The following is a 12,547-nucleotide window of genomic DNA, read 5'->3' on the forward strand; positions in this document are numbered from 1 at the left end:
AGTCGTAAACAAGAGGGCAATACAGTATAGAATGAAAAGGGTTATTTCCTACTATAATAACATCTAAAGATAGACCTAATTTAAAATGAAACAAATGCTAAAGTAATAATTCATAAGAAAACAATGAATCCAAGTAAAAATATCAACAAAGAGGTCAAAGCTGTCTGTATAAAGCCATTATTATACAGAGCAAGCTCTGTAAATATTAGCTTGTAGCTACAGAGATGCCCATAGACTATTTTATGGGTACTAAGAAAAGTCATACTCAAATTTGAGAGGAAGAGGCACTGCTCTGCAATCAAATTAGTAATTTCAGGGCTGGGGTTATAGCTCAGTGGTAGAGTGCTTGCCTCGCACATGTGAGGTGCTGGGTTCGATCCTCAGCACCACATACAAACAAAGAATGTTGTGTCTGCCGAGAACTGAAAATAAAATAATTTCAAAAAAAAAAATTCTCTCTCTCCCATACTTTAAAAAAAAAAAAAAAAAAAAGAAGAAGAATTATTAGGAATGCAAGGAACCAGGAAAATCTGACCCATAAAGGAAAGGAAAAAAACATATAGAAACAGACTACAAAATGATACAATTAGGGCCAGGAATACAGCTCAGTCAGTAGAGTGCACAAGGCCCTGAATTCAATCCCCAGCTACACACACACACAAAAATTATACAATTAGTAGAAAATAATGTGAATACAGTTGTTATAACTTTATTTCATGTGTTCAATATTGAGCGTATTAGTAGAGGCATGTAAGAATTAAAAACAAAAAAAACCTTCTAATACCCAAACTAAACTTCAAGAGATTAAAAATATTCAATGTCTGGATGGAATGAACAGCAGTTTTAAATCTGGTGTGGCAGCACATGCTTGTAATCCCAGCTATTTGGGAAGCTGAGGCAGGAGGATAACAAGTTTGAGGTAAGCCTCAGAAACTTAGCAAGACCTTGTCTCAAAATAAAAAATAAAAAGGACAGAGGATGTAACTTAGAAGCAAAAGTCCCCCAGATTCAATAACTAGTAACACAAAAACACTGCAAAGAAAAAGATTAATGAACTTAAGGATGTATCAATAGAAACTTCCCAAAACAAAGCAAGCAAAAAATAGAAAAAATATGAACAGCATACAAGTGAGTTTTGGGACAATTTAAAGCAGCCACATAGACATGTAATTACAGTCTCCAGATGGGGTGGAGTGGAAAAGTATAGGAGAAATATTTCTCATGAGTAACAGCTGAATATTTGCCAAATATGATCCAAGAAGCTTGACATGACAAAACCCAGGTATCAACTGCTGGTGAGCAATGATAAAAAGAAAATCTTAAAATGAACCAGAGAAGCAAAAAAGATACATCACTTACTCAGAATAATTAAAATGATAGATTTTTCACTAGAGATAATGCAACTCAGACACAATGGAGAAACATTTCTAAAGTACAAGGAAAAAGACTCAACCCAGAATCTGTATCAAGTGAAAATATCTTTCTAAAAAGAAAGGGAAGTACTTTTTCAAACATACAAAACTTAACAATACCATCATCACCAGTAGACCTGCACTGCAATAAACATTAAAGGAAGTTCTCTGACAGAAAAATGATACCAGAAGGGAACCTGGATCTATGCAGCAATGAACAACACTGGAAATGAGAAATATGTGGGCAAACATAAAACACTTTTTTTCTTATTTTTAAAGTCCTTTTAAAGATAATCACTGAGGCTGGTAGTGTAGCCAGCCCCAGTGATACAGCACTTGCCTAGCATGTACAAGCCCTGGGTTCAATTCTCGGGCCCATAAAAAAAAAAAAATCACTGTTTAAATAAAAAATAACAATAATGCATTGTGAAGTTTACAATATTCATAGAAGAGATGTGTATGACAAAAACAACGAACTGAGGAGGGGAGAATAAAGTACACTGCTGTAAGATCTTGTAATACAGGTGAAGTAGTGTAACATTAAAGGTAGACTGTGACAAGTTATTTAACTTGTATCCAACACTAAAGCAATCACTAAAACAAGTACAAGCTAATGAACCCAAAACAGAGTTGAAAATGAGACCATAACAAAATCCTCAATCCAGAAAAAAGGAGAAAAGAAAATAGGAACAAAGAACAGACAAGACAAAAAAAGAAAACTAATGAGGATAGATTTAAACTCTTATAATATCAATATTCAGGGGCTAGGGTTGTAGCTGAGTGGTAGAGCACTTGCCTCGCATGCGTGAGGCCCTGGGTTCAGTCCCTAGCACCACGTAAAAATAAACAAATAAAAAAAGAATAATAAAGATATTGTATCCATCTACAACTAAAAAAATAGTTAAAGGCAGAAATTGTTAAATTGGAAAAAACAAGAACCAATTATGTGATGACTGTAAAATCCTCACCTTAAATATAAAGACACAGGTTGTAAGTAAAAACATAATACCAAGCAAACTCTAATTGAATAAAAGCCAGAGGGGCTATGATTAGGAGACAAAATATATTTTGGATAAAATACTATTACCAGAGATGAAGAAGGTTGTTTCAAAATGACAATTCTTGAAGAGGACAATCCTATAATGTACTTTATAAGTGAGTTTCAAAATTCATGAGCAAAAACTGATAACACTGAAAGAATAGACAAATTCACAGTTAAATTTCAACATCCCCTTTGTAATTGATAGAACAGATAGAAAATCTGTAAGAACACAAAAGACCTGAACATTTCCAACCAATAAGCTAATAAACATTTGCAGAACACCCCACCTAACATCAGAATACATATTCAAGTACCCATGGGACATTTATCAAGAACTACCTTATTCTTAGCCATAAAACAATAAATTCTTTTTTTTTTTTTTTTGTGGGGGGGGGTGCTGGGGATTGAACCCAGGGCCTCATACATGAGAGGCAAGCGCTCTACCAACTGAGCTATATCCCCAGCCCCAAACAATAAATTCTAAAGGATTCAAAATATACAATATACGGTATATATCACGTGGAAATAGAAATCCCTAACAAAAGATCTTTGGATATTCCCCAATAGTAGGAAACAACTAACCACAATTTTAAACACGTTAAAGAAGAAATAAAAACAAAAATTAGATATTTTGAAGTGAATGAAAATTAAAGCACAATATATCAAAATGTCATATGCATTAAAAGTCTTCCTTCCAAAAAAGGAAAGATGGCAAATAAATGACCTTAAGCTTCCATCATGAAACAATGGGAAAGAGAAGGGAGCAAATTAAATCCAAATCAAGGAAAAATTATGAAAGAGCAAAAATCGATGGAACAGAAAACAAATAAAATCAACATCTGGTTTTTGTGAATACAACTAAAATTAACAGACCTTTAGTCAGACTAATCAGATACAAAGACAAACTACCAACATCAGGAAAGCAGTGGAGACAATGACAGTTCCAGATATATTTAGGAATACCCTTATCAATAATTTCAACAATTTAGGTGAAATGGACAAAATCCTTAAAGGACATGGAAGCTCATTTAAGAAGAGAAACTGACAGCTGCAGTGGAAAGCCCTGTAATCCCAGTGACTGAGGAGACTTAAACAAGAAAATTGTGAGTTCAAGGCCAGCTTCAGCAACTTAGAAGCACTCTTGTCTCAAAATCAAGGGCTGGGATGACAGTTCAGAAGTAAAGCATGAAGGAGGGAGAGGAAAAACAGATAATTTAAATAGCTCTATTTTGGGAAAAAAATTGAATTCATAATTAAAGATCTCTAAGCTGAGATGGCTCCACTGATGAATTCCACCAAATTAAGGAACCAATAATATCAATTCTATACAAAGCCTTTCAGAAAATTTAAAAAGAGGAAAAACTTCTCAATTCATTCTACAAGGACACCATTATTATTATTATATGAAAAGCAGACAAATATATTACCAGAAAATTACAGACTAATATTAATATGCCTTATAAACATAGATGCAGAAACTGTTAATAAATTGTTAATATATATATTTTTTCTTTTTTTGTACCAAGGACTGAACTCAGGGGCGCTTGACTACTGAGCCACATCCCCAGCCCTATTTTGTATTTACTTAGAGACAGGGTCTCACAGAGTTGCTTAGCACCTCGATTTTGCTGAGGCTGACTTTGAACTCCCAATTCTCGCACCTCAGCCTCCTGAGCTGCTGGGATTACAGGCATGCACCACCACACCCAGCAAATTGTTAATAAATTTTGACAAATCAAATCCAATAATATATAAAAGGACAACAGATCATGACCAAGAGAGCTTTATCCCAGAAATACAATTTAAATATTCAGACTAAACAAAAAAAAAAATCATATATTAGTCCAAGCAGCTATGGAAAAAGCATTTGAAAATTTTTAATATCCAATCCTAACAAAAGTTAAATGTTATAAAGAAATTGATCTGGATGAATGGAATATGAAGTTTTTTGTACTTTTCAGAGTTTGGAATTAATTTCAAATAATTTTTTTTAAATGACAATATATAAAAAGTCATTAGCCCAGTTTCTTGAACAAATTAAAGAGTTCAAAAAATATTAACTATAAAAAAAAATCACTTAATTCTGGGCTGGGGTTGTAGAGTGCTTGCCTAGCATGTGTGAGGCACTGGGTTCGATTCTCAGCACTGCATATAAATAAAGGTCTATTAACAATTAAAAAAAAAAAAATCACCTAACTCAACCTCTCATTTTATAGATGATGAAATCCAAGCCTACCTAGAGGTAGCAGTAATTTATTAAAGTCATATTGTCAGTTAATGACTAACACCCAAATCAGCCAACCATATGCCACCCCCTAACTTGTGACCATCATACATACAATTTCATAATGATATACTATCTCATTCAAAACAGAACAAAAATGGTACATACATTTCTGGTTCTTATTTTAATTATGCCCTATTATGCCTAAAGAAAAACATCCCCCAAAAGCCACCAACAGGACATTTTGTAAAATCAAAATTTAGGATGAGAAAGGAGGATAAGAAGGTAAGGTCTCATTCAGTCTGAACTGAGAGACTATGTGACAGTCTCTTTATCCCAAGAAAAATATTAGGAGAAATCAAGAAAGATTTTTATATGGGATATATCACCCTGATACTGTCATGGAAAGAGAAAAACAGAATTACTATATACTCTAGTTTATATCAGAAATGTCCCCCAAGGGCACATGCATTACAGGGTTTGGTCCCCAGCTCAGTATTACTAAGGCATGGTAAGAAAAGGTGGGGGCCTCATGGGAGGTTTTAGGCCATCAGTGGCACTTCCTAGAAGGGGACTATGGGATCCTGGTCCCTTACTCTTTTTGCATAAGGGCAAGGAGGTCGGCAATTTTGCTCCACCACATGTTCCCACCAAGATGAGCCAACTCACCACAAACCAAAGTGATAAGGCCAACCAATCCTGGACTGAAAACCTCCAAAATTTTGAACCAAAACAGACCTCTTCTCTCTATAGGCTCATTAATTCAACTTTGTCACTGTGATGGAAAGCTAAAACACTATGAGAAAAAACTGGCTTGATTAATAGCTGCGTGCATATATGAAAAGAAAAAGAAGTGAAGAAATGAAGAATAATTTGGTTACTGAGAAGAGAGTGATGGCATAGACAGAAACAGAACATGAGCGGAAGACTGACTTACAGCATTGAGAAAATACAAGATGAATTTGAAACACCAGCAGAATCTTTGAACGGAAATGTCCTATTCAATATGCAGATCTAGTGTTCTTGAATTAGAGACATAGATTTGGGCATCTGCCCATTCAGCCAGCATAGGTGAGAATTAGATCACTATAAGATGGGGAAATCATTTCTCTATCCTAAGATATATTCAAACTCCTGTGGGAGCAACAGTGAGCCATTGCAGTGATTCTCAAAGGGAGCTCCTTTCTCACAATAACTGCTGATGAGAAAGAACTGTGCTAAAGAACAAGGCAATCAAAGACACTGTGATCCATCAAGTTGCAAAGGATTCATTGATGATATAAACAAATACACCCTTGCAGCCTTACACAGTGCTTTATGGGTAAGTTAAAACAACCTCAGCTATACACAGCTATATCATCCACACCACGAGTCGGATAAAACTCAGAAACTTCTGTTTTAGCGAATTATACCTGTTTTACAAAATATAAGTGTCATAGATCTTCCACTAAATACAAAAGATAGGTGTGGTGACACAGAAAAACACTTGCTTCAAACCCAAGTACATAGAAAAGCAATGAAAATACAACAAAACTAACCCAAAAGCAAGAAAGGGAAATGCCCTGAGGCTAGAAACAATGAAATTACTCAAAGCCAAATAACTAAAGCCAGATATAAGTACTGCTCCAGACAGGTGTTTTAATGCCTGCCGGTGACTAGGAGAAAAGAAACTGAAAATAAGTTAGATAATATAAGATACCAAAGCCCCCAAAACTGCACAGTTGAATAAAATGAATTTCAACCTCCAATCCATGGAAAAGAAATTTACTGTTTGCCAGAAATCAGAGTGAAAAAGTCACCTCTGAAAAAACAAAATTCCCTATCACAGGTATGGGTATCCAAATGGTTCAGAAACCCAATGTCAAATTAGCCTATCAGACAAGTGTGGCTCTAAAGAAACCTGCTGGGTTCAGCTGAAATTCAAAACACTCTAGGTATTCCCTAGAGGGATACCTCTACACTATGACTCACAAAAAAAAAAAAAAAAAATGAATCCCACGGGCTGGGGTTGAGGCTTAGTGATAGAGTACTTGCCTAGCATGTGTGAGGCACTGAGTTCGATTTCCAGCACCACATATATAAATAAATAAGGCCATTGAAAACTAAAAAAAAAAAATCATAAATTTAAAAACTAAAAATTTTAAAAATGAATCCCAATGGGCTGGGGCTGTAGCTCAGTGGCAGAGCGCTTGCCTAGCAAGTGTGAGGCACTGGGTTCGATCCTTAGCACCACATAAAATAAATAAAATAAAGGCATTCTGTCCATATACAACTACAAAAAAAATTTTTTTTAAATGAATCCCACTGATGATAAACATTTAAATCACAATTGCAAACTACATAAAGAAATGAACCAACAAAGGTAGAGTGCGCTCACTGCACAAAACAGGCAAACTTAGAGATCTAGGCAGAACAATAAAGAGGTTTTAAAATAACTGTGCTTAAAACATGCAGAAGTTAAAAAAAAAATAAAAGCCACAACAGAAATAAATAATGGACAATTTTCAAAAATAATCAGAAAATCTAGAAATAAAAAAGTTAGGGCTAGGGCTATAGCTCAGTGACAGCGCTTGCCTACAATGTGTAAGGCAATGGGTTAATCCTTAGCACCACATAAAAATAAGCAAATAAAGACCTATCTACAACAACAACAAAATTTTTTTTTAAAAAGTGATAACCTGGAACGTTCAGTCAAACCTGAGGAGTTAGTAGATTGTATTATTGGTCTGAAAAAAAAAAATCGAACAGAATGAAACACAAAAAAGTAAAGGGATGGAAAATATGAAAAGTATAAGAGAGTGAACAGTTGTTCTTAGTGGGTACTGAGGACTGAACAGAGGGCCTCCCACAACCTAGGCAAGTGAGTGCTCTACCACTGGGCTACATCCCCAACCCTTTAAAAAAAAAAATTTTTTTTTTTTTTTCTAATTTTAAGACTGAGTCTTGTTAAGTTGCCCAAGCTGGCCTGGAACTTTGCAATCCTCATATCTCAGCCTCCCGAGAAGCTGTGCCACCACCCACCACACCTAGGTCAGAAGGAGAAATTTCAAATTTTATTTTTTCTCCAGTGCTGGGATTGAACCCAGGGCCCTGAGCATGCTAGGCAAAAATTCTACCACCAAGCTACATCTCCAACTCAGAGTGAGAAATTTTAACATGCAAAAATATAAATGTCAAAAGAGGAAACAGGGGGCTGGGTTTTGTGGTTCAGTGTAGAGCACTTGCTTAGCATGTGTGAAGCACTGGGTTCAATCCTCAGCACCACATAAAGCTAATAAACAAAATAAAGGTATTGAGTCTATCTACAACTAAAAATTTAAAGGTGGGGGCAGGAAAGCTATGTTGGCTAAAACTGAAGGCACAAGGGTTCAGACTGCATGGTGACCTACTCAAACATACACTGTAGCAACAATGCACAGTCATTATTAAAAAAAAAAAAAAAAAATTTAAAAGCAACCAAAGAAGAAAAGTTACCATAAAAACTGTTAGCCTACTTCTCAAAAGCAAAAACAGATGTTAGAAAACAAAAGAATGACATCCTTGAATTAAAAAAAAAAACTACCATCAATTAAAAATCACTAAATAGTTGAAATGTCATCACAGCTAAAAAAGTCCCAGACAGCAAAGACAAAATCAAGGCCTTAAGATATTCAAAATACAATGTTACCCACAGAACTTTACTGAAAGAAATTTACAAATGATACTTATTAATATTTGAAAGAAATTCAGCACAGAACACAGGAATGGGATGTAAAAAGCCATGGAAAAGAAAGAAAATTGTAATAACTACTATAAAACTTTTTGGTTAATGTCTAGCTTTGGGAAATTTAAAACTGCAAAAGTAGCTGGGTGCAGTGGCACACCCCTATAACCCCAGTTACTTGGGAGGCTGAGACAGGAGGATCAAGCTCAAGGCCAGCATGGGTAACTTATTGAGACCCTATCTTAAAATAAAATAAAAAGGTCTAGTGATATAACTCAGTAGTAGAGTGTCCCTGGGTTTGATTCCCTGGTGTGCCCCCTCCCTGCCAATACACTTTAATTCATGAATTAAAAATTTCAAAATACTTAGGATTCAAAAAAATATAAAAATCATATATTGATTTAATCCCCAGCACCACAAAATGAAAAATTAAATAATAAATGGTAAAATTTATGGGGTTGTGTCTACCAGTAGGAATACAGGATAAACACAGTCCTTTCCCAATCTAACTGGGGTAAAGAATCAATTTGGGGCTTTTTTCCCAGTTTATCCAAGACCAATATATGGTCCTACTGCACCTGGCTCACTTAAAAAGCCTAAAACAATAGATCCACTAAGCTAGAACTGCTGATTTCATAGATTGTGCTCTGGCAGTGTCAAACTGCTATAAAAGTTTCTAAATATTTATTCCCAATTTCTACACTTATCACAATCAGGAAAGATAGTTCACGAACACTGGCCTATGGATCATATTCTGATGAAGAAAGAACAGTAGTAAACAAAAAATGCTGTACTTTGCCACTATGAACAATCTCTACTTATTGTTATGAAGTGATGTCCTAGATATGTTAAGTTAAAAAGTAAAGTAGGAAATGTGTCTATGATGTCACTCTAAAAAAAAAAAAAGATACAAATGCTATTTTTTATACTTTTAAAAAGAAAAATAATAAAAAATAAATAAGATTATCCATAAGAAAACTAAATAGGCGAAGGAATTGCATGAGCTGACTTCATTGAATAAACCTCATGTACAATTATAAAGCAAAATTAACATTTATGAAAGCAATGCCTTTTTAAAAAGTAAATGAATCAAGCTGTGCTTCAATCAAGTAGATGTATAACCATATTTTTTCTAGTGATTTTAAAGTAAAGTAACTTGTAAAATTCCTAGTGAGATAAACCCTTAGGCTAATAAGAACAAAAACACTTAAGGTAATCACATTGTAGTGATAGTACTAGTATTGGTTTTCTAAGATTGTTGTGTATTGCTGGAAAAAGTAAATGAGTAATTATGTGGTCTTGACGGAAACCAGAAGTTCCTCATAGAGAAGAGACATACACACATGTAAGACAAAAGAGGTCAAGTAAAATCCCTAGAGTCTAGCCAGACACAGTGGTGCACACCTGTAATCCCAGCTACTTGGTTGGGGGCGTTTGCTGAGGCAGAAAGATGGCAGGTTTGAGGCTAGCCTGGGCAACTTAGCAAGACTCCATCTCAAAGAGCTAAGGATGTAGTTCAGAGGTAGCATGCACAAGGCTCTGGGTATAATCCTCAGTACCTCAAAACAAAAACAAAAACCCTTGGAATTATCAAGGCTGGGTTGTGGCTCAGTGGTAGAATGCTCACCTTGAACATGTGTGGCACTGGGTTCGATCCTCAACATCACATAAAAATAAATAAAGGTATTGTGCCCACCTACAACTAAAATTATAAATTTTAAAAAATATTTTAGCTCTTTATTTTTATCTATTTTTATGTGGTGCTTAGGATCAAACCCAGGGCCTCACACATGCTAGGCAAGCACTCTACCGCTGAGCCACAACCCCAACCCCTAAAAATATTTTTTTAAAAAGAACTGGAATTATCAGTAAGAGTTCATGAAATATTACACACACATGCAGAAATGTTCGTAACAGACTAATAAGTAGTTGCCAAATTTACTCTCCTACTATAAACAACTAAGAAATGGAAAAAAATACATCAAAAAACTGTTTTTTTAAATATATATATATATTTTTTTTAAGTTGCCGATGGACCCTTATTTTTGTTTATATGTGCTGTGAACCGAACCCAGTGCCTCATATATGCTAGGCAAGAAAGCACTCTACCATAAATAAGCTACAAATCCAGCTCCAAAACAACTGTTTTCAATATTATAAACAGGCAGCAGAAGACTGTGATCCTGAAGAGAAGATAAAGAATTCTACAATTTCCCCAGTTTTCTGCCTGGAGGCACAATCCAGGCTACAAAGAAGAATGGGGCACCACAAGCAGAGCTTAGTGCTTTTCCTGAGCTGAGACAGATACTGAGGCTGACAATTCAAAAGAGGAGAAAGCTATGCAGAAAAGGACCTCCAGAAATCAGCATGAAGTCTCTGTATGTATAAGGCCAAACTCTACAAGGCTGGGTAGTGAATGGCCAGAAATTTTCCATAGCAAACAAAAGTCTACGAGACATAAAGCTGAGACCAACAAGAGTGGAGAAACTGAAAATCCAGGACATTTGACAGAGATCCCAGAATGGAAAAACCTTAGAATTACAATTAGCCTATTCTCCAGACCTGCCTTAACAAAACTTAAAAGCAAGAATAAACTAAGCTGGGAACAGTGGCGCATGCCTGTAATACCAATGGCTTGGGAGGAGGCTGAGGCAGGAGGATCGTGAGTTCAAAGCCAGCCTCAGCAATGGCGAGGCGCTAAGCAACTCAGTAAGACCCTATATCTAACAAAATACAAAATTGGGGTGGGGATGTGGCTCAATGGTTGAATGCCCCTGAGTTCAATCTCTGTTACTGCCCCCGCAAAAAGGAATAAACTAATTTATGAGTAAACTGCCAAAATAAAACTCAACAGTCTTGAAAGGAAAATCAATCACAGCACCCAAAAATGTAAAACTCACATTGTTCAGCATCCAAGAAAAACTGGATATGCCAAAATGCCAAGAAAATGTGATTTATAAGCAGGAGAATAATCAGTCAATAGAAACAGACCCAAACATGTCATAGGAGGTATAATTAAAGGACAGAGATTTAAAACAGCTCCTATAAACATACTTGATGATTAAGGATTAAAGGAAAATATAAAGAGAATGCATGGTGTAAAATAAGGAATGAGGAACTTCCAAAGATAAATATGATGCATATAATGAAAACATCAAAAGATGAGATTAACAAAAATTAGACCCTAAAGAAAAAAAGGTAAGGTAAATTTAGAATTGCAACAGAAAATATCCAAAATAAAACACAAGGAAAAATTCAGAACTTAAGGGGAAAAATAAAGTGGGCAAAATGCATGTTACTAGGAATCCAGAATTTTTTTTTTTCAAAAAATAATAGCTGAAAATTCAAATTTCAAATCTGAACTACAGATCTAAGAAGCTAACCAAAGTACATGCAAAGCAAATTATCAAACTGTTGAACAGAAAATAAATTTTAACCATGGGAAATCTTGAACCCAGGAGACTTAGACCAGGTTGGGTAACACAGACCAACACAGACCATTTCTCAAAACAAACTGGGGTTGTGGCTCATTGCACGGACGTGGCAATTGGCTTGATTCTCAGCACCATATAAATAAATAAATAAATAAATAAATAAATAAATAAATAAAGATCCATTGACAACTAAACAATATTAAAATAATAATAAATAACCACACAAAAAGTGAAACAAAGATAAGCATCACCATAGACTTATCTCAAATTATGCAAACCAGAAGACAAAGAATTAGCGCCTTAAAATGTTTGGGGATGGTGGGGATGGATAACCTTTCAACTTAAAATTCTGTTTCTAGTAAAAATATCCTTTAGGGCAAAATAAAGACTTTTCATACTAAGAAAAGCTGAGAGAATACGGCACAACAGACCTGCACTACAAGAAATGTTAAATAAAGTTCTTAAGGAAAATAACAAATGGACACTTCCTAAGGAATGAACACCACCACAAAAGGCAAGTATGTAAGTGAAAATAAGACTTCCCTTCTTTTAAAATTTCTTTAAAAAAAAAAAAAAAAAAGTTGGGCTGGGGCTGTAGCTCAGTGTAGAGTGCTTGCCTAGCATGCATGAGGCACTGGGTTCAATCCTTAGCACCACATTAAAAACAAATAAAATAAAGGCATTCTGTCCATCTACAACTATAATTAAAAAAAAAAAAAAAAAAAAAAAAAA

General features: G+C 35.1%; 1 protein-coding gene and 1 non-coding gene across 5 annotated transcripts in view; both read right to left on the reverse strand.

The window, feature by feature from the left end:
- Positions 1-12,547, reverse strand: part of Asxl1 (ASXL transcriptional regulator 1) — a 72,430-nt gene that overhangs the window by 34,244 nt on the left and 25,639 nt on the right. The window lies entirely within an intron of this gene.
- On the reverse strand, positions 2,844-2,916 carry Trnae-cuc. The gene has a single exon. It is a non-coding gene; the product is annotated as a tRNA-Glu (tRNA).

Source organism: Marmota marmota, unplaced genomic scaffold, assembly GCF_001458135.2.
Source record: "Marmota marmota marmota unplaced genomic scaffold, marMar, whole genome shotgun sequence".
Classification (NCBI taxonomy): Eukaryota; Metazoa; Chordata; class Mammalia; order Rodentia; family Sciuridae; genus Marmota; species Marmota marmota.